Source organism: Anomaloglossus baeobatrachus, chromosome 1 (genome assembly GCF_048569485.1).
Source record: "Anomaloglossus baeobatrachus isolate aAnoBae1 chromosome 1, aAnoBae1.hap1, whole genome shotgun sequence".
Lineage (NCBI taxonomy): Eukaryota > Metazoa > Chordata > Amphibia > Anura > Aromobatidae > Anomaloglossus > Anomaloglossus baeobatrachus.
The window spans coordinates 641013353-641033562 of NC_134353.1; the positions used below are offsets into that span (position 1 = coordinate 641013353).

At 43.0% G+C, this 20210-nt stretch overlaps 1 protein-coding gene across 1 annotated transcript in view; it reads right to left on the reverse strand.

The window, feature by feature from the left end:
• LOC142296919 (M1-specific T cell receptor alpha chain-like) overlaps positions 1-20210 on the reverse strand; it is a 713655-nt gene that overhangs the window by 677511 nt on the left and 15934 nt on the right. The window lies entirely within an intron of this gene.

The window sequence follows — 20210 nt, forward strand, 5'->3', positions numbered from 1 at the left end:
TTAATTTAAACCTATTTTCTTCCTTGTACTGGAAGCCATGGATTAGTAATACTGGTGCTTGACCGGGAACCATCCTGTACCAGTGGATGTAGTCACCACTTGTTATAGTGGCGTGGTCACATTGGAGATTACATTGTTCTCCTGATAGAACGTCTTCTCTGTCTTTCTGTATAACATTACAGGAACATAAAAAACCTAAAGAACATACAAGAGATTAGTAACTAATTCATTACTGATATAACAACTATAGTATAAAGCAGCGTCTACCATCTGGTGATCTCTCTGCTACTGAAGAACTAGTGGATCATCTGCAGCTGTCAGGGCATGCCGGTCATTTTAGTTCTGCGATATCTAGAGAGATCCAGGATGGAGACCACTGAAAGATTACATTGAGTACCAAAGATTGTTTTAGTTGCCTTGAATGTGACATTACAGCAAATCTAAACAACAAAAACATCTTTGGTAAAGCATAAATCCTATACAAGACATATACTTACACAAACAGAAAATTAATGTGGCCTTGAAGAAAAAGATATTGCATCTTGACATTTTAAAAAAGTAGCTACTATGAAATGACAGTATCTGACTGATGGGTGAGTATAACTGATGGGTTTCTTCCTCTTCTTCAGTTTTGATATACGTGATGATCCCACCCACTAATCTTCAGCGAGCTCATGATCTACACTTATATTCTGTGCTAACACTATAGCGCCACCTAGTGATGATTACTTCATTGAGTCTGTACATAACAATATAATCACATGGTAAAAAATGATTCCTCTTGTTTGCAAAAGTTTGACTTGTATGTAAAAAAGGGCTAAAAATATTATTGTGCAATCTAAGTGAAAACCTACAGTAGAAAACTCAATTATTATACAATACAAATTTTAGATTTCAGCAACAAAATTAATTAATATGATTAAATATTTACTGCAAATCAAATCCACAGTATAAAGAAATTGTGCCATTAATAAATATTAGATAACACAAAGCCAAAATATTTTTGGTTGGAATTATTTTTGCCTCGTGTGTCTAGTTATTAGGCCTAAGCCACACGGTGAGAAAATCGTTGCGAGTGGAGTGCGATAAAACATCGCATTCCACTCGGACCAATTCTAGCCTGTGTGTCAGCGCACATGAGCAATTGTTTTCTCAGCCCTAATCGGACCGAGAAAACAATCGCACTGTACTCGCGGTACTCCGGTGTACCGCGCGTGCAGAGCGAGAATCGCAATAGCCGGCAACGGAGGAGAGAGGGAGAGAAATCCCTCCCTCCCCTCCTCTGTGCCAGCCCATGCCTCCGCTGGACCGCCCCTCCTCAGCACCGGCCCACTCCTCGCAGCTGAGGTCCGCTCCCACAGTCGGACCTCAGACTCAGGCAAACTCGCATGACACTCGGCTCCTGCTGTGCTGCCAGCGTGAGCCGAGTGTCATGCGAGCATCGCAGTAGTGCCCCGTGTGGCCCCGGCCTTACTGTTGCATTTTTCTATGATGCACCCTGGTGTTCCTTTCATTCCTTTTCCAATTATGCATGTAATGTGTTCAGTGCTGCGGTCATACATGCGAAGTAAGTCGGCCCAACTGTCTATTCTATTCTCCATGGGCCCCAGAGGGATTTGTACCTTTGTATAGACCAGCCAGTAACAATTAGGGCATTGAAAGTATCTACTTTCCCAGCAATGGACACTGGACTGATAACACTGGTCTACAGCTACATTGGCTCAGTGAAAGAAATAGTTGAACTTTGGTAATAGGCTATAATTTTCAAGATACAGGGCTGATTATTTTTAGCAACAAAGCATGTACAGCTGCTTAAAATGCTAACAATGAATAAGGGAACTCTGGTATTGCATTACTGCTATAAGAATATTTGAAAAAAAGAGAAATTTCGCATATATATTGGCCAATGTATGTGAGCCCGGTCACCACGGCAAGGTATATCTCTATATACCCGGGAATCTAACATGAATGCCACTATCTAGGTTAAAAACCTACATATCTGGGCAGCTATACTCCAGCTATAAAGGGGAATGAACACAGCCTGGTTACTGGGCGGAGTGCTTAAAGGGAACCTGTCAGCAGAAATGTCCCCTAAAACCTAACAGATTCCCCCTCTGCAGCTCCTGGGCTGCATTCTATAAAGGTCCCTGTTATGATTGTGCCCACTTTCTGACCGAAAAAAAGTGTTTATAAAGTTGTACCTTTTTGGCTTCTGATTCTGTAAATCCGTCACGGGGGCGGGCTGCCTGATGGCCGTTATTCTGCCCCCTGGTCCTGTATGCCGCCCCCATCGCTGATTTCAATACTTCTGGACGCCGCCCACTGCTCCAGCCATCCCCGCGCATGCCCAGTGCCCATCTCTCGGGGATGAGCACTGTGCCCAGCGTCACGTGCACGCAGGGTTAAGATTATGGGCGGTGCTGTGATGTTTATTCCTAAGCAACCGCCCATAATCGCGGGACCGCGCTTTCGGTGTAGTCACTGCTCCGCGCTCTTCCCATCTATTTCCTGCCTCGGGGCAAGATGGGAAGGAGGCGAAGTGAGGTCAGCAGCAGCGCGCTTGCGCAGAAAGAAGCAGGCCGAGGGGGAAAGCGCGGTCCCGCGATTATGGGCGGTTGCTTAGGAATAAACATCACAGCACCGCCCATAATCTTAACCCTGCGTGCACGTCACCAGCGGTGACGCTGGGCACAGTGCTCATCCCCGAGAGATGGGCACTGGGCATGCGCGGGGATGGCTGGAGCAGTGGGCGGTGTCCAGAAGTATTGAAATCAGCGATGGGGGCGGCATACAGGACCAGGGGGCAGAATAACGGCCATCAGGCAGCCCGCCCCCGTGACGGATTTACAGAATCAGAAGCCAAAAAGGTACAACTTTATAAACACTTTTTTTCGGTCAGAAAGTGGGCACAATCATAACAGGGACCTTTATAGAATGCAGCCCAGGAGCTGCAGAGGGGGAATCTGTTAGGTTTTAGGGGACATTTCTGCTGACAGGTTCCCTTTAATCAGAAAGGAATGTGCTACTATCAAGACAAAAACAACAAAACTGAACAAAGTATATGGCCAAAATAATGATTATATTTATTACATAGAATACAATAAAAATACAATTAAAAAAGTGGTCAGACAGGTGTAGAGGACCAACTAGACCCGATAATGCATACAATATTGGTGAATTGCTGCCCAATTAGTATAAGAAATAAACTATAGACCAAATGGCAATATATAAAGGGCAAAAATTAGTGACAGTGAAATAGCAGCCTACTATGTTGAAAGGGCACAAAATATATATAAAATATATATAAATTGGATAATACACTGAATTGCACTATAAAATTATTATAAAGATGAATTATAAAATATGAATTATAATTTTTTATGAAATATAGTAATTTAGTGCTAGTGACAAAATTAATTTGATTCAGCAAGGAATGAATACAAAATAATTTTATGAAGTGCAACATGCTAATCACATTGGAGAATCAATTGGAACCTTTTTTAGTAAAGGAAAAAGGAAGAAAAAAAAAGTGCTGAGTGCAAAGCATGTAGTATCCAAAAGTGCAATGTGCCAATTTAGTCTTATTAAGAGTACATAGGATACACATAAAACTATAAGGCTGTAAGTAGCGGTTCAAATAACCCAAAGACAAAGTATTGAGAAGGCTAAAATTAGAACGTCACTTACAAGGGTAGGTATGGACCTGACACTCTGACGTACGTTTCATATATAACTTCTTCAGGGAGCGCACGTTGGAGAGGCAGGAACTGGTTCATAAAGGAATAAAAACCAATCAGTACCGGTAGCGGTAATTGTTCATTACGTGCAGGCTGTGTGCAGGTCCGAAGGTGGCACATGCGTCATTTGCATCGGCATGAACAGGACATCCATCAACTCTGACTGTAGAGCAGCGACGCACATAGCCATCATAGAGACGGCGCATACGCAGATGCCCCTGGTGCCGAGAGCCGAAAGTCCCACGCCGACGCATCAGACGATGCGCACAGACCTACTACTATCAAGACGTTTACATCCGATGGCACTGTAGCTACTCTCCTTGGACGTGGATGGCAGAGAAAAATTTATGAAAATTTGCAATGCAGGAGAGTTCGGATGGTGGATAAGCAGCCCCAATCAAGTTTCAAAGAAATTCAAGCTGCCCGGCAGGCTCAGGGTACATTAGTGTCTGATCAAACTATCCATCAATATTTGAATTAAATTAAACACTGAGGCAAAAGATCCAGGAGAACCCCATGGCGACAAATACATATAAAGGCTAGACTGCAATTTTCCAAAATGTACAAGAGTAAGCCAAAATCCTTCTGGGAAAGCGTCTTGTGGACAGATGACAACAAGAGCTTTAAGGTAAAGTACAACACTGTTTATCGAAAATGAAATTAGTCCTACAAAGAAAAGAACACAGTACTTACAGTCAAATATAGTGGAGGTCCAAAGATGTTATTGGGGTTGTTTTGCTGCCTCTTGCACTGGGTGCTTTGACTGTGCAAGACATCATGAAATCTGAAGATTACCAAAGGATTTTGGGTTGCCATGTAATGCCCAGTGTCAGAAAGCTGGGTTTTGGTCCTAGCTCATGGGTCTTCAAGCAGGACAATGACCCCAAACAAACGTCAAGAAGCATCCAGAAATTAATGGAGAGAAAGCGCTGGAGAGTTTTAAAGAGGCTAACAATGGGTTTGGATTTAAATCACAATGAACAAAATCTTAAAATTGCGGTGGCAAAATCTTAAAATTGCTGTTGGGAGAAGGTAGCCATCAAATATGAGACACATGGAGCAGTTTGCAAAGGAAGAGTGGTCCAAAATTCCACATAAGAGGTGTAAGGAGCTTGTTGATAGTTATCAGAAGTGATTGATTGCAGTTATTTATTCCAAAGGTTGTGCAACCAAATATTAAGTTGAAAGTGCCCACTTAATCTTCTTTCTATGCCAGCTATAGGTTATACTGTGTTGATCTATGTGTTTTTTGGTGTCCCAGACTATCTGGAAAGTATTGCTTTTTCCTTGGAGTGATTATGGAGTTTACCTGTCATATTGTTGTTTCCTCCCTGCTCTTGTTTTCCTCCTTATCTTTTATTATCTTATACCTCTGTGAATGTGTGCTGTGTGAGAGAGTTTTGGTTTCCCCTGTCTGTCTATTTTTGTGGATTTAATCTCACTCCTGCCGACTCCTCCCTCAGGGAGGGGGTATCAGATTAGTGCTGCTCAGGAGCAGCACCAGGAAGGAAAATCCGGCATCCCCACCTTTAGGAGTATCCCTGAGACTAGGGATCATATAGGGCCCCCTAGCCTGAGGGTCAGCTTAAAAGCCCTAGTCTCCTGCTATGCCCTTAGTCATCGTTAGAAGCACTGAGGCCATGTCTTCTCTCACTTGAACCCTATACTGGACTGTACACTCTCGAGACCTCCCTACTATCCTTCTTGCATTTGTCACTTCCTCTTTAACCCTGTATCTTCTCCTGCTAAACCAGCCCAACCAGTAGATGGCAATTGGTGGGACCAGTCCCACTCTACTGCATCTCAAACCTGCGCCTAGCTAGCAGCATTACAAATTAACATATACAATACGATTGGTATAACACATAGCATATAGCATAATCAGTACAGGGGCAAGTCTTTCTCCTTCAAATTTACATAGCAAAAACCTGCTAACAGATTCCCTTTAAATTGATAAAGCAGATAGTTTCTGCTATGACAAAAGTGAAACTTGACTGTCTTGGTTAGGAAAGTTTACAACATGTATCTTGGCTACCGAAAAAGAAATCAGGGCAAGAGTGGGGCTCTGAACTTCCGTAGTAATAGGCTTGTATCACATCTAATGCAATGTTAGAATACAGTCCCTGACAGAAGTTCTGTCGCTTATCCATGTTATGTAAATAAAAGCTTATAACCTGACTTTAAATTCATCCATTGGTTTCATAAATTACTCTTTTGAAAGCTGAAACCCTCCCAAATTTGGTTGAGGTTAAGAAAATAAAGTTGCTGCAAAGCTGAAATATGGATCATTTAATGAACACAGAAAGGTCAGATTTTGGCAAGACAAAAGTTGTGTCGCCTTGTCATATAATGCACCCAATCCTAGTTTACATCTTCACCTGTGCTCACTAAATGATCAGTTAATTAGTGGGTGTGTATAAAAAGAAACCCAGCCCACCAGACCTTAACTTAAACTGCAACTTGACCTCTGACAACATGCCAAAAATCCACCCTGTGACCAAAGCCTTGATTATCAAGCTGCTGAAGACCAGATCCACTGCAGAGGTGGCTAGCACCTTTAATGTGTCTCAGCATCAAGTACAAAGAATTAAAAAAAGATTTGAAGAGACTGGAGATGTTTTTGACAAGCCCAGGTCTGGCAGACACCGCAAGACAACTGCTTAGGAGGAACGTTTGTTGGTTAGAAAATCCAGAGCCAGCCCCTCTTCCACTGCAGCAGAGCTCCAAAAGGCCTGGTCACCTCAAGTACCTGTGTCAACTAGAACAGTTTGTAGGATTCTGTCTCGAAATGGCCTACATGGTCGAATCAGTGCCCAGAAGCCAGCACTAAACAAAAGGCAATTAAAAAACCACGTGGCATTTGCCAAGTCCCACAGAATGCTAAACAGATGGATGCTGGAAAAGTATCAGAAGGTGGATTTCTGTGATGAATCTTCAGTTGAATTACACCACAGCCACCACAAATACTGCAGGAGACCTACCGGAGCCCGTATGGATCCAGAAAACAGTTACGTTTGGTGGTGGAAAGATCATGGTCTGGGGTTACATTCATGTGCGAAACATTTGCAAGGTGGAAGGCAATATCAATAGCCTAAAATATCAAGAAGTATTAGCTACCTCTGACATTCCCAATCATAAAAGGGGTCAAATTCTGCAGCAGGATGGTGCTCCAACTCATACATCCATCTCTACAACAAAGTTCCTCCTGGCAAAGAAGATCAAGGTGCTTAAGAACTGGCCAGCCCAGTCACCAGACATGACCATCATTAAGCATGTTTGGGGTAGGATGAAAGAGGAAGCTTGGAAGACAAAACCAAAGAATCTAGATGAACTCTGGGAGGCATTCTTTGCTATTCCTGATGACTTCATCAAAAAATTGTATGAATCATTGTTGAACTGCATGGATGCAGTCCTTCCAGCTCATGGAAGTCAGACAAAATATTAAATATGGTTCTAATAGCACAACAACTTCATTCACCAATGTTATGCAAGATATCTTTGTATTAGAAGTTAATTACTTGTTTGAATTTCACATTACTTTCTGTGGGCGACAAAACTCTTGTCTTGCCAAAATCTGACTTTCTGTGTTCATTAAATGATCAATATTTCAGCTTTGCAGCAACTTTATTTTCATAACCTAAATCAAATTTGGGAGGATTTCAGCTTTCAAAAGAGTAATTTATGATACCAATGGATGAATTTAAAGTCAGGTTATAAGCTTTTATTTACATAACATGGATAAGCGACAGAATGTCTGTCAGGGAATGTAGGAAAAGGCAATTTATGCTTTTTGCAGTTTCAGCGTCCTGGAGGGAGCCAACTACTCGCAGTGCCAAATATTAATGCAAGGTGCATTCCATAAGGCCACTTTACACACAGAGACATCGCTAGCAATGTCGCTGGTGAATGTACCCGCCCTCGTTGGTTGTGCGTCATGGGCAAATCGCTGCCCATGGCGCACAACATCGCTTACACTCGTCACACATACTTACCTGCCTCGCGACGTCACTGTGGCCGCCGAACCGCCTCCTTAAGGGAGCGGTTCGTGCGACGTCACAGCGGTGTCACTAAGCGGCCGCCCAATAGAAGCGGAGGGGCGGAGATGAGCGGGCGGAACATCCCGCCCACCTCCTTCCTTCCTCATTGCGGGCGGCTGCAGGTACGATATTGTTCCTCGTTCCTGCAGTGTCACACATAGCGATGTGTGCTGCCGCAGGAACGACGAACCACCTGCGTCCTGCAACAGCAATGATAATTGGGATTAGAACGACATGTCAACGATCAACGATAAGGTAAGTCATTTTGATCGTTAACGGTCGTTCCTGCGTTTCACATGCAACAACGTCGCTAATGAGTAGAGTCAAGCGCGGTTCGAGGTTCGCCAGTTCGCAGTTCGAGTGATTTTGGGGGGTGTTCTAGATCGAACTCGAACTCGAGCTTTTTGCTAAAAGCTCGACAGTTCGAGTTATGTTCGAGAACGGTTCTATAAGCAAAAAGCAGGGCTTTTTACAGCTACAGTGTGCAGGGAGCCATCGCTGGCAGCCTGCCAGAAGCTGGTAACCAAGATAAACATCGGGAATCCAAGCAAAGCGTTTTGGTTAGTAACACGATATTTATCCTGGTTACGTGTGCAGGGAGCCGACACTTCCTCGCTAGGCTCCGCTCCCTCCTGCACTCGGCATGTACACACACACTCACCTGTCCCCAGCCACGCAGTGTCCGACACTGACGTCCTCAGTGCCACATGGCCCCGCTAGGCTCCAACCACTTCGCACTCTGCCGCCCGCACATATGGCACCGCTAGGCTCCGCCCACGTTGCACCGAACACATGGCCCCGCTAGGCTCCGCCCACCTCTCACCGCACACATTACCTTGCTAGGCTCCGCCCACCTCCCACCGCACACATATCCCGCTAGCCCCGCTAGGCTCCGCCCATCTCTCACCGCACACATTACCTCGCTAGGCTCCGCCCACCTCGCACCGCACACATAGCCCCGCTAGGCTCCACCCACCTCTCACCGCCCACATTACCTCGCTAGGCTCCGCCCACCTCTCACCACACGCATTACCTCGCTAGGCTTTGCCCACCTCTCACCGCACACATAGCCCCGCTAGGCTCCGCTCACCTATCACCGCACACATTACCTCGCTAGGCTCTGCCCACCTGGCACTCTGCACACATGGCCCCGCTAGGCTCCACCCACCTATCACCGCACACATTACCTTGCTAGGCTCCGCCCACTTGGCACTCTGCACACATGACCCCACTAGGCTCCGCCCACCTGGCACTCTGCACACATGGCCCCGCTAGGCTCCGCCCACCTGGCACTCTGCACACATTACCCCGCTAGGCTCCGCCCACCTCGCACTCCACACGTATTACCCCGCTAGGCTCCGCCCACCTCGCACTCCGCACGTATTACCCCGCTCGGCTTACCTGCGGTGATGAAGTCCCGACCTCAGCGCTGACACTGTCTTCCATGGCCGCCGCTTCACATCTCTCACTGCGGCCCGAGACTGTCACTAGCGGTGACGTCACAGGCTCTCGCGATACTTGGCTGTGAAGGTCATTGAACTCAGTGACAGGGGCTGTCAGCAGTGCTGGAGATCAGCGCAGGTAATGTACCTCGCTGACAGCAGCACTTGTCATCCCCTGCAGTGACCTGGGCTGACCTATTGATGTTAGCATAGGTCACTGCACTGCTCTCCCAGCCAATGGGGAACATTCTGTTCTTCATTAACTGGGACAGTGACTATGGTATGGATCGTCATGGTAACCGCTTGGATTACAGCAGACCTGGATTTGTTTTTCCTTCTAATAAATTCATGAAAGAGGGAATGTGTTGGGAAGAGAGAAGAGTTCTGCCCAGCGCAAGAAGGAGAGATATGCCAGTAAATTTCCAGATGCTTTATTCTGCTTGGTTTCCAGTAAAAACGATCATATAAACATATGAACAGTTAAGACAATGTCCTCCATGGATAGTGACACAACAGCGACGCGTTTCGGCTACAGGAGTGTAGCCTTTGTCAAGTGGCTTTACTATGTAAACTGAGTCCTCTTTATACCCATACATGAAAAAGTCCTCTAAAACAAAGAGGTGTAGATTCTTGCTGAGATCCTCAGAATTAACTCTTGATCCACTGGCTTCGAATATATCACAGCACATTGCAGGTACATGGGTTAAAATACAATATGAGGAAAACAAACGATATGCACATTATATGACATTACTTCCATATCAAAATACATTGCTTGTAAATTACATGATAATATTCATACAATAAAAATTATTACATGAAAAGTACATGAATGTATGACAAACATAGTGATATGAATCTTTGCCCAGAGGAGTGTATCACCGTACAGATGCATTGTTATAATTGCCCTATTTCTTAGGAATGATGCAATAGCTTATGTAGCAAATACCCAATGATCTGTGCACAAATACAATTTAATCCAGAGAGAGGAAAGAAGGAAAAAAAAAAAAAAAAAAAAAAAGGGTTTTGGTGGGTTTATGTACCTTGTCTGTATCACCAGAGCAAGAACTATAATTGCATAAAAAAATTTTTTCTTATCAACAAACACTACTTGAATGCTATATCATAAAGCTCCCATAATGGAAATGACCTAAAAAATGCATATGCAAATGCATAACAATCAGAGTGATGTGAACTGTTACCAAAAGGGAGTGTGCCACAATAAGCATACGTTGTGTTAATTGCCCTGTCAACAGATATGATTGGATGACATATATAGTAAATATCTCATACCCCACATTCAATGCACTAGTGAGGAAAAAAAAAAAAAAAAAAAAAAGGGGGGGGGGAGAGGTTCTGGTGGGTATATATACACTTTTTCTGTATCTCCAAAGCAAGAACTACAATTGCATAACAATTCTCTCGTATCCAAAAACACTACTTGAATGCTATATCATAAAGCTCCCATAATGGAAGTGACCTAAAAAATATATGCAAATGCATAACAATCAGAGTAATGTGAACTATTATCAAAGAGAATGTATCACAAAATGCATACGTTATGTTGATTGCCCTGTTAACAGATATGACATGATAACATATATAGTAAATATCTCACACCCAACAGTCAATGCAGGAAAAAAAAAAAAAAAAAATTTCTTTCCAAATGTCAATCAGTTGTATTGCAAAATCAGATCTTTGCGTATATTCAAACCATTTGGCTGCCTAGTTCCTAATTTAAAAATCCAAAAAGACTCTCGATTCAAGATTTTACGTCTATAGCATCCCCCTCTGATAGGTTTCTGAACCCTTTCTATGCCACAAAAGCTGAAACTACTGTTATCACCTCCATGTACCTCAGAAAAGTGTTTTGATACCATTGACGTACCAATTTTATTTGTTCCTGAGGCATCAGATAAGTGTCTCCTTATTCGTTTCTTGAGGGGACCAATGGTGCACCCTACATATTGAATTCGACATAGGGTGCATGTTATTAAATAAATTACTCCAGTGGTATTACAGTTGATGAATCTATTAATGTCATAAGTATGACCATTAGCTATAGATGTAAATGTATTCGTCCTATCAGCATGAGAACAGGAAATACAAATATTGTGATGACATTTAAAAAAACCCTTAAGGTCCAACCACGTAGAGCCCTTTTGCGGTGGAGATTTTAAAAAACTAGGGGATACCATATTACCAATTGTGGGAGCTCTTTTTGGAATGAATCTAATATCACATTTGGTCAATATTTCTCTGGTTGTCAAATCACTATTCAGAATGGGAATATATTTTCTCACAATTCTAACAATGTCATTAAAATCCTCACTATAAGTAGTGACAAAGTTTATAACATTGCTGTCATTACTACTTGGTGTTTTTACCCTATCTATTAGCAGTGACCCCCGTTTCATCTGAGAGACCTCCTCATATGTCCTAGCTAACAGGTTTTTGGGGTAGCCCCTATCTCTTAGATCCTTACACTTGTTTCTTAACGCTTCTTCCACATATCTACTATCTGAGCAATTCCGTTTAATTCGGATTAACTCCCCTTTAGGAATGTTAGAAGTCACATGTCTAGGATGACATGAGCCATATCTCAAGATGGTATTCTCGCTTATCTCCTTACGATAAGGAGTAAAAAGCACATCAGGCGTACCTCCGCCGGCCTGCAGGGTGATGTCCAGGAAGTTTATTTGGCTTTGATGATAGTTAGAAGTAAAACGCAGATTAAAATCATTGCAGTTGATATACTCTATGAACAAACCAATTTCTTCCTGGGTACCACTCCACACCAACAGGAGGTCATCTATATACCTTCCGTACCACATTATTTGCCGTTGCCATGGGTTACCATCATTCATCAAGAAAATCTCTTCCCAGAGACCCATAACGAGGTTAGCAAGGGAGGGTGAATATTTCCCTCCCATGCTAACACCCTGCTTCTGGATGTAAAAAGTTCCATTAAAGAGAAAGTAGTTTTTATTCAAAAGATATTTGGTAACGTCAAGTATAAAAGTCTGCATGTGACTGTCATAATCGCTATATTTGCATAAAAAATGTCTAAGTGATGTCATGATGACCCCATAGGAGATAGAGGGATAAAGAGCTACTACGTCCGCTGTTAACCATGTAAATTGATCCTCCCATTGAAAGTTTTCAAAGGCACAAAGGACACTTTTAGTGTCCCTTATGTACCCAGGTAAAGATTTGACTAACGGCTGCAGGGCATGGTCTAGCCAGGCCCCTATTCTTTCTGATAGAGACCCTATAGCAGACACGATAGGTCTAAATTTAGGGGGGAATCCACCCTTATGCACCTTGGGGAGGGAGTGGTAGATGGGGATAACAGGATTATCCACATATAAAAAATCCATTAATTTTTGCGTGATAATACCCATCTCCACTCCATCCCGTAGTACTGACAGTAGTTCCTTTTGAAAAAGTGAGGTGGGGTCTCCTGCCAAAATCCCATAGGTGTCACTATTGCTGAGAAGTTCTACATTGCATTTAATATACAGATCCGTGTCCAAAATCGTGATTGCGCCCCCTTTGTCTGCCCTTTTCACTGTGATATGCCAATCATTTTTTATTTCTTGTAAAGCTGCTTTTTCTAATTTAGTAAGATTAGATCTAATATTCCTATGTGAAGAGTGCAATTTTACTAAATCTTCCTCAATGAGGTCTTGGAATCTATCAAAAATCAAGGGTCTGGAATTAATGGGGTAGTAATCCCTATTGTGTGTATGAAAAGAATTCATGTTTGCTTTGATAAAACCACCACTTTCTGCTTCCAATTGTCTCAAAGAGGTAATACCACACAGTTCAGAAAAACTGGGAATTAAAGTAGTAGTAGCAAAACTAGTCTCTTCCATACTATCAATATTAGTACCAACATTATCTCCTTCATTACCCAAAAAATGACATTTCAATGTTAAATTGCGTGTAAACTTATTAATGTCTAACAACGTAGAAAACAAATTAAAGCGTGTTTTAGGAGCAAACCCCAAACCTTTAGAAAGTGCAGACAAATGTTCAGGTTGAAAGATTCTGGTGGTAAGATTCCAAACGGTGTTCATGTTTTCTTTTTCTTGGTAGATTGCCTTGTTTGTATTATGCTTTCTACCGGCTCTCCGTCCCCGTTTTTTGACTGCAGTGGACCTAAGTCATCCTGGCTGTCACTGTGATCCAACTTCTCAGATGAGGAGTAAGTAAGGGATTCCCCTGATGTCTCTGGATAGGAAAAACTCACACGTCTTCTGCTTTTATTCTTTTTAAATGCAGATTTAAATCCACTTCTATGTTTTTTCCACGTGTACACTTGATTTTTTAAGTAATCCTCATTATCTCGTTCCCATTAACCTCTTTTGATGTCCACAATTTTCTTTTCTAAATTTTCTATGTTACTAGATAGTTTCTTCATTAGATTATCGTAATTGTCAGGTTTGACCACATCTGATATTTTTCCTTCTATTTCAGTAATGGTTTGTTGTATTTTCACTAATTCCAATCGCTCATATTTAATAATGCAGTTCATCAAACTCAATGAGCAGGTAGACAAAATATCATTCCAATCCGAAAAAAATTGATCTGGGTAGGGATAAGTGCAGTCCTTAGTGATTCTCAAACCTCTTGGCACCATTTTTTTATCCACATAATTACTGAGGAATTCAGCATCCAGCCATAATTTTGTTTCTTTTGTTTTTTTTGCTATTAGTTGTTTGTATAGGTTTTTAAAGTCCTCTTTAGCAATATCCTCTGGAGGAGTTGCTTGATTCTTGTTCAAGAAAACGTTTTGTACCAAGCGCTTGCGTCTGTCCTGGACTGACATTACGGGTTCTTGTCCGGTGTCCATATTATACAAAAATCACCAAAGACTAAAAAACCGTGTCCCACGGTACCTCTGCAGCGTTGATCCCCCCACGGCCCCCTCCTTCACAATAGACGCTGCCACATGCACAGAGCGGCTGTCAGCTCAGCTTCCTGTGTTCAGACACAGTGAGTGGTGGTAACCATGCATCTGTAAGCTACTGCAATGCCCTGCTCATGAGGTAAGGAACATAGTTGATCAGGAGAGCTATACTACATTTACAAATGGAGGGATTTGCTATTTCTGTTGCCCTGCTGAACGACTACCAAACATGAGAGTCCGTTATACGCCACAAGAAAACATGTCTAAATAGCGAGCTCTGTTGTTTAGTATTCATTCAGCTGGATAACTGGACTTAAGGGGGTATTCCATCTCCAAGATCCTATCCCCAATATATAGTAGGTGGAATAGCAATAATATCAGCAAATACCAATATTTGGAAATGTAGAATAGTTCTCCTGATTAGGCATCCCTGACCTCATGAGCAGGACATTGCAGCTCTGGTAGCAACAGTTACGACATGGACTCTGCTGCTGTGGACTCCACTCCTAGAAAATGCGTTCCCTGAGCGTGTCCCCCCATATTCTAGACGGTCCAGAGTCATCGTGGGACCCTCCTATTTTTTTTCCTTACAATAAATTGGTGAAAGAGGGAATGTTTTGGGGAGTGTTTTTTCAAATACATTTTTTTTCGTCTATTTGTTTTGTTAGTGCTGACAGTTTGTGATGTCGGGTATCTGATAGACGCCATAACATCACAAACTGCTGGGCTTGATGTCAGGTGACCTTACAGCTAGTATCAACCCCATTTATTACCCCGTTTGCCACCGCACCAGGGCACGGGATGAGCTGGGGTGAAGCGCCAGGATTGGCGCATCTAGTGGATGCACCAATTCTGGGGCGCCTGCGGCCTGTTATTTTAAGGCAGTGAAGGACCAATAACTATGGACCTTCCCACCCTGAGAATACCAGACCATAGCTGTCCGCTTTACCTTGGCTGGTGATCCAATTTGGGGGGGACCCTACTTTTTTTTGTAATTATTAATATTTATAAAATAATTATAAAAAAAGAGCCTGGGATGACCTCCACATTGGATCTCCAACCATGGCAAAGCTGCCAGCTGTGGTTTTCAGGCTACAGCCGTCTGCTTTACCCTAGCTGGCTATCAAAAATGGGGGGACCCAACGTCATTTTTTTTTTAACTATTTTTTAAATAAAAAAAAATTAATGGGCTTCCCTGTATTTTGATTGCCAGCCAAGGTGGGGGTGGCAACCCGTAGCTGTCTGCTTTATCTGCACTGAGAATCAAAAATACCGCGGAGCGCTACGTCTTTTTTTTAAAGAATTATTTTTACAGCACTGTTATGTCAGGCAATCAAAATACAGGGAAGCCCTTTTTGTTTTTAGTTATTTAAATAAATAATTAAAAAAAATATATATGGGCTCCCGCTGCATTTTTTGTATTGCTAGCTAAGGGTAATCCAAGCAGCTACTGGCTGCTAACCCCCACTGCTTGGTGTTACCTTCACAGGCAATGGAAAATCCTGGGAAGCATTTTTTATTTTTATTGCCAAAAAACTACAAAAAAATGACGTGTGCTTCGCCATATTTTTGTATGCTAGCCAGGTACAGCAGGCAGGTACGGCTGCCCCCAACCCCCAGCTGCCTATTTGTACCCGGCTGGGAACTACAAATATAGGGAAGCCCTTTTTTTACTTAATTCATGAATTTTTGAAATAATTTAAAAGAAAAAAACGACGCGGGCTTTGCCCCATTTTTTTATCCAGCCGGGTACAGCTAGGCAGCTGGGGATTGGATCCGCAGCACAGGTTAGCCCGAGGTTTCTGGGCACCTCTGCTGTGAATTGCAGCCCACAGCCGCCCCAGAAAATGGTGCTCTCATAGAAGCGCCATCATCTGGCGCTGTATCCAACTCTTCCAGCAGCCCTGAAGCCGGGAGGCTTGCTGGGTAATAATGAGTTAATACTGGCTTTTTTTTACTAGCTAGTATTAAGCCAGAGATTCTTAATGTCAGGCACGTTTGACCCGGCCATTAAGAATCTCCAATAAAGGGTTAAAAAAAAACACCACACAGAGAAAAAATACTTTAATAGAAATAAATACACAGACACACTTAGAGACTCAATCTTCATTACCCCCTCTCAGCCCTCCACGATCCTGCTCTTCTGTCTTCTTTCTCCTTCACCATCTTTATTACCCCCTCTCAGCCCTCCATGATCCTGCTCTTCTGTCTTCTTTCTCCATCAACACATGCAGCTCTGTCTGCTCCATCAGACTGCATGGGAGAAAGGACGCTGTGCTCCTTGCAGAAATCACTCTGTGAGAGTGACCACAGGCTCCCGGCTGTAAGCGACGGGTTGCCATAGCAACGCTGCTCCGATCACGTTATTCTGGAGCCGGTGCGTGCTGGTAGCGGGACGTCACAGTCACCGCTACCAAGCGCGTTGCTATGGCAACGGTGATCTCCTTTATTGACTGACTGTGTCAGCCGGTCAGGAGCCGGCTTCTGCGGATGCTGGTAACTACGGTAAACATCGGGTAACCAAGAAGCTCTTCCCTTGGTTACCCGATATTTACCTTCGTTACCAGCTTCCCCCGCTCTCACGCTGCCAGTGCCGGCTCCTGCTCCCTGCACACATAGCCAGACTACACATCGGGTAAAATGAACCCGATGTGTACTGTGCCTAGGAGTGCAGGGAGCCAGCGCTAAGCGGTATGCGCTGGGAACCAAAGTAAATATCGGGTTGGTTACCCGATATTTACCTTAGTTACCATGCGCAGCATCGCTTCCACGCGTGCTGCTGGCTGGGGGCTGGTCACTGGTTGCTGGTGAGATCTGCCTGTGTGACAGCTCACCAGTGTAGCGACGCTCCAGCGATCCCTGCCAGGTCAGGTTGCTGGTGGGATCGCTGGAGCGTCGCTTATTGTGACGGTACCTTAAGGGAGCGGGGAAGCAGAGCGGGGAGTCAACCGTGTGCTAGAGCATGTCGCCGGTACACGGCGATACACAAACGTGTAACAGAGAGATGCAATGACAGGTCCTAGCATGACACTTCATAGTCATGTGACCAGTCTGTAGCCAATGAGATAATAGATACGTGACTGGTCACATGGCTATTCTGACGTCACGATAGGTCCTGCATCACTGCTGGTGTTCCCGGAGGACGCAGCGATTACCGATGGAAAAGCCGCAGGAGACAGAGTGCAGGACACATCCTGGGGACAGGTAAGTGTTATAGCAATGTTTATTAACTGTATGTGTACATTTATAATGCGTTTTTATGTGTTTGTGATTGCCTCCCATTGTTTCCTATGGGGTTCGAGTGGTTCGCCGAACTGGTTCACCGAACCGAACTCGAACCAGACCTCCGTTCGGCGAACCGAACTCGAACCGAACCGCGACCGGTTCGCTCATCTCTACTAACGAGGCCAGATGTGCGTCACGAATTCCGAGACCCCAACGACATCTCGTTAGCGATGTCGTTGCATGTAAAGTGGCCTTAATTCTTACTAGTGTTTCGATATGTGATACTAAATTTGGCAACAACTACATTGCCTCTTTGTGCATCTTTCTGTTTGCCAATTAATAACATTTAAATGTAATAATTACATTTCCATACATTATCTACATAATTCACTTAGTAATAAAACAATAGCTCTTCCATAGCAAATATGCAAGAGTCAATTTCCAGTTTTCATTATGATATTTGAACTTATCAGTAGTGATGAGCGAGCAATAAAATGCTCGGTGCTCGTTAGTTGTTACTCAACTAACGAGTACAACCCCTGGTTTAAAATTATGGAATCACCTGGCTCTGAGGATGTTCATTCAGTGGTTTAGTTTTGTTTAATAAAAGCAGATTACAGACATGGCACAAAACTAAAGTCATTTCAAAGGTCAACTTTCTGGCTTTAAGAAACACTAAACAAATCCTTGAAAATATAATGTGCTAGCCAGTAACGGTTACTTTTCAAGACCAAACAGGGGGACAAATTATGTAATCACTCAATTCTTAAGAAAAAATGATGGAATCATGAAAAACAAACAAACAAAAGAACACTCCAATACATCACTAGTATTTTGTTGCACCACCTCTGGCTTTTATAACAGCTTGCAGTCTCTGAGGCATGGACTTAATGAATGACAAACAGTACTCTTCATCAATCTTGCTCCAACTTTCTCTGATTGCTGTTGCCAGATCAGCTTTGCAGGTTAAAGCCTTGTCATGGACCATTTTCTTTAACTTCCACCAAAGATTTTCAATTGGATTGAGATCCGGACTATTTGCAGGCAATGTCATTGACCTTATGTGTCTTCTTTCAAGGAATGTTTTCACAGTTTTTGCTCTATGGCAAAATGCATTATTATCTTGATAAATGATTTAATCATCCCAAACATCCTTTCAATTGATGGGATAAGAGAAGTGTCCAAATTTTCAATGTAAACTTGGGCATTTATTGAAGATGTAATGACAGCCATCTCCTCAGTGACTTTACCTGACATGCAGCCCCATATCATCAATAACTGTGGAAATTTACATGTTCTCTTTAGGCCGTCATCTTTATATTGTTTACCTTTTCTGTATGTAAATAAATATCATTTCCTTTAGGCGGTTTCTTACAGTTTGGTCACAGACATTGACTCTAGTTTCCTCCCTTTTGTTCCTCATTCGTTAACTTGTGCATTTCCTGTTTTGGAGACATATTGCTTTAAGTTTCCTGTCTTGACGCTTTGATGTCTTCCTTGGTCTACCAGTATGTTTGCCTTTAACAACCTTCACATGTTGTTTGTATTTGGTCCATATTTTAGACACAGCTGACAGTGAACATCCAACATCTTTTGCAACATTGCGTGATGATTTACCCTCTTTTAAGATTTTGATAATCCTCTCCTTTGCTTCAATTGACATCTCTCCTGTTGGAGCCATGATTCATGTTAGTCCACTTGGTGCAACAGCTCTCCAAGGTGTGATAACTCCTTTTTGGATGCAGACTTACGAGCAGATCTTATTTGATGCAAGTGTTAGTTTTGGGAATGAAAATTTACGGAGTTATTCCATAATTTTTCCTCATAATTGAGTGATTTCATAATTTTTCTCCCCCCGTTTGGTCTTCAAAAGAAACCGTTACTGGCTAGCACAATATGTGTTCATGATTTTTTTTAGGTTTCTTAAAGCCAGAAAGTTGCCATTTGAAATGACTTTAGTTTTATGCCATGTCTGTGATCTGCTTTTTTTTTAAACAATAGTAAACAACTGAATGAACATCCTCAGAGCCAGGTAAGTCCATAATTTTTGCCACTTACTCAACACGGAATACTGTCTCAGGCCCACAGCTCTGTACTAATCTTTAGACAGAACACAGGCTTCCTCAGTCCAGAGAACAGCCCTCCCCTCAGGAAACTGGAGCTCCTTTCTCTCACTCAACGCATCCAATTCCTTCAGCACCGCTCCTGGTTCTTTTGTGAGGAAAAGAAAAAGGAAAAAAAATAAATAAATCTCCAACAGTCACTCTGATCTATTTCTCTTTACAGGCTCTTTTAGCCCACAGTCACACAACTGTCTCCTTCAGTCAGCCAGGTCTCAGCAGTCTCCCTCTGAGGTAACACCTGCAGCTACAGGGTCTCTGACCCAAAACCCTGCTGATCAGTGCAGGCAGGCAGAACTCACAGGGTCCTACTGCACTGCTGATTCAATCACATTTCAGACTCACAGATTTGCCACACTTTTTGCTGCAGAAAAGGTGCAGTTATTGTTCATAACCTTCCTGCACTCCTTCCCCAGCAAAATCTATGAGAAATTCAAAATGCTGTGCGTACACTGCGTTATTATCCCTACAGGTTTTGCAGTAAAAAGAAGTAGCATGTCACTTCTTTTCCGCAGGTACCTGCAGTTTTGCCATTAAATAATGGTTAAAAAAACGCAGGGACACAACCGCGGAAAATCTGCACAAAAACCGCGGTAAAACCACAGCAAAACCACAACAAATCGCGGTAAAACCACATGCAGATTTTGGGTGCGTTTGTGGTGTGTTTTTTTGCTGCTGGTGCGAAATTCTACCAGAGGGGGCATATTAAACTTAAGAAACACATTTTCCCAGTG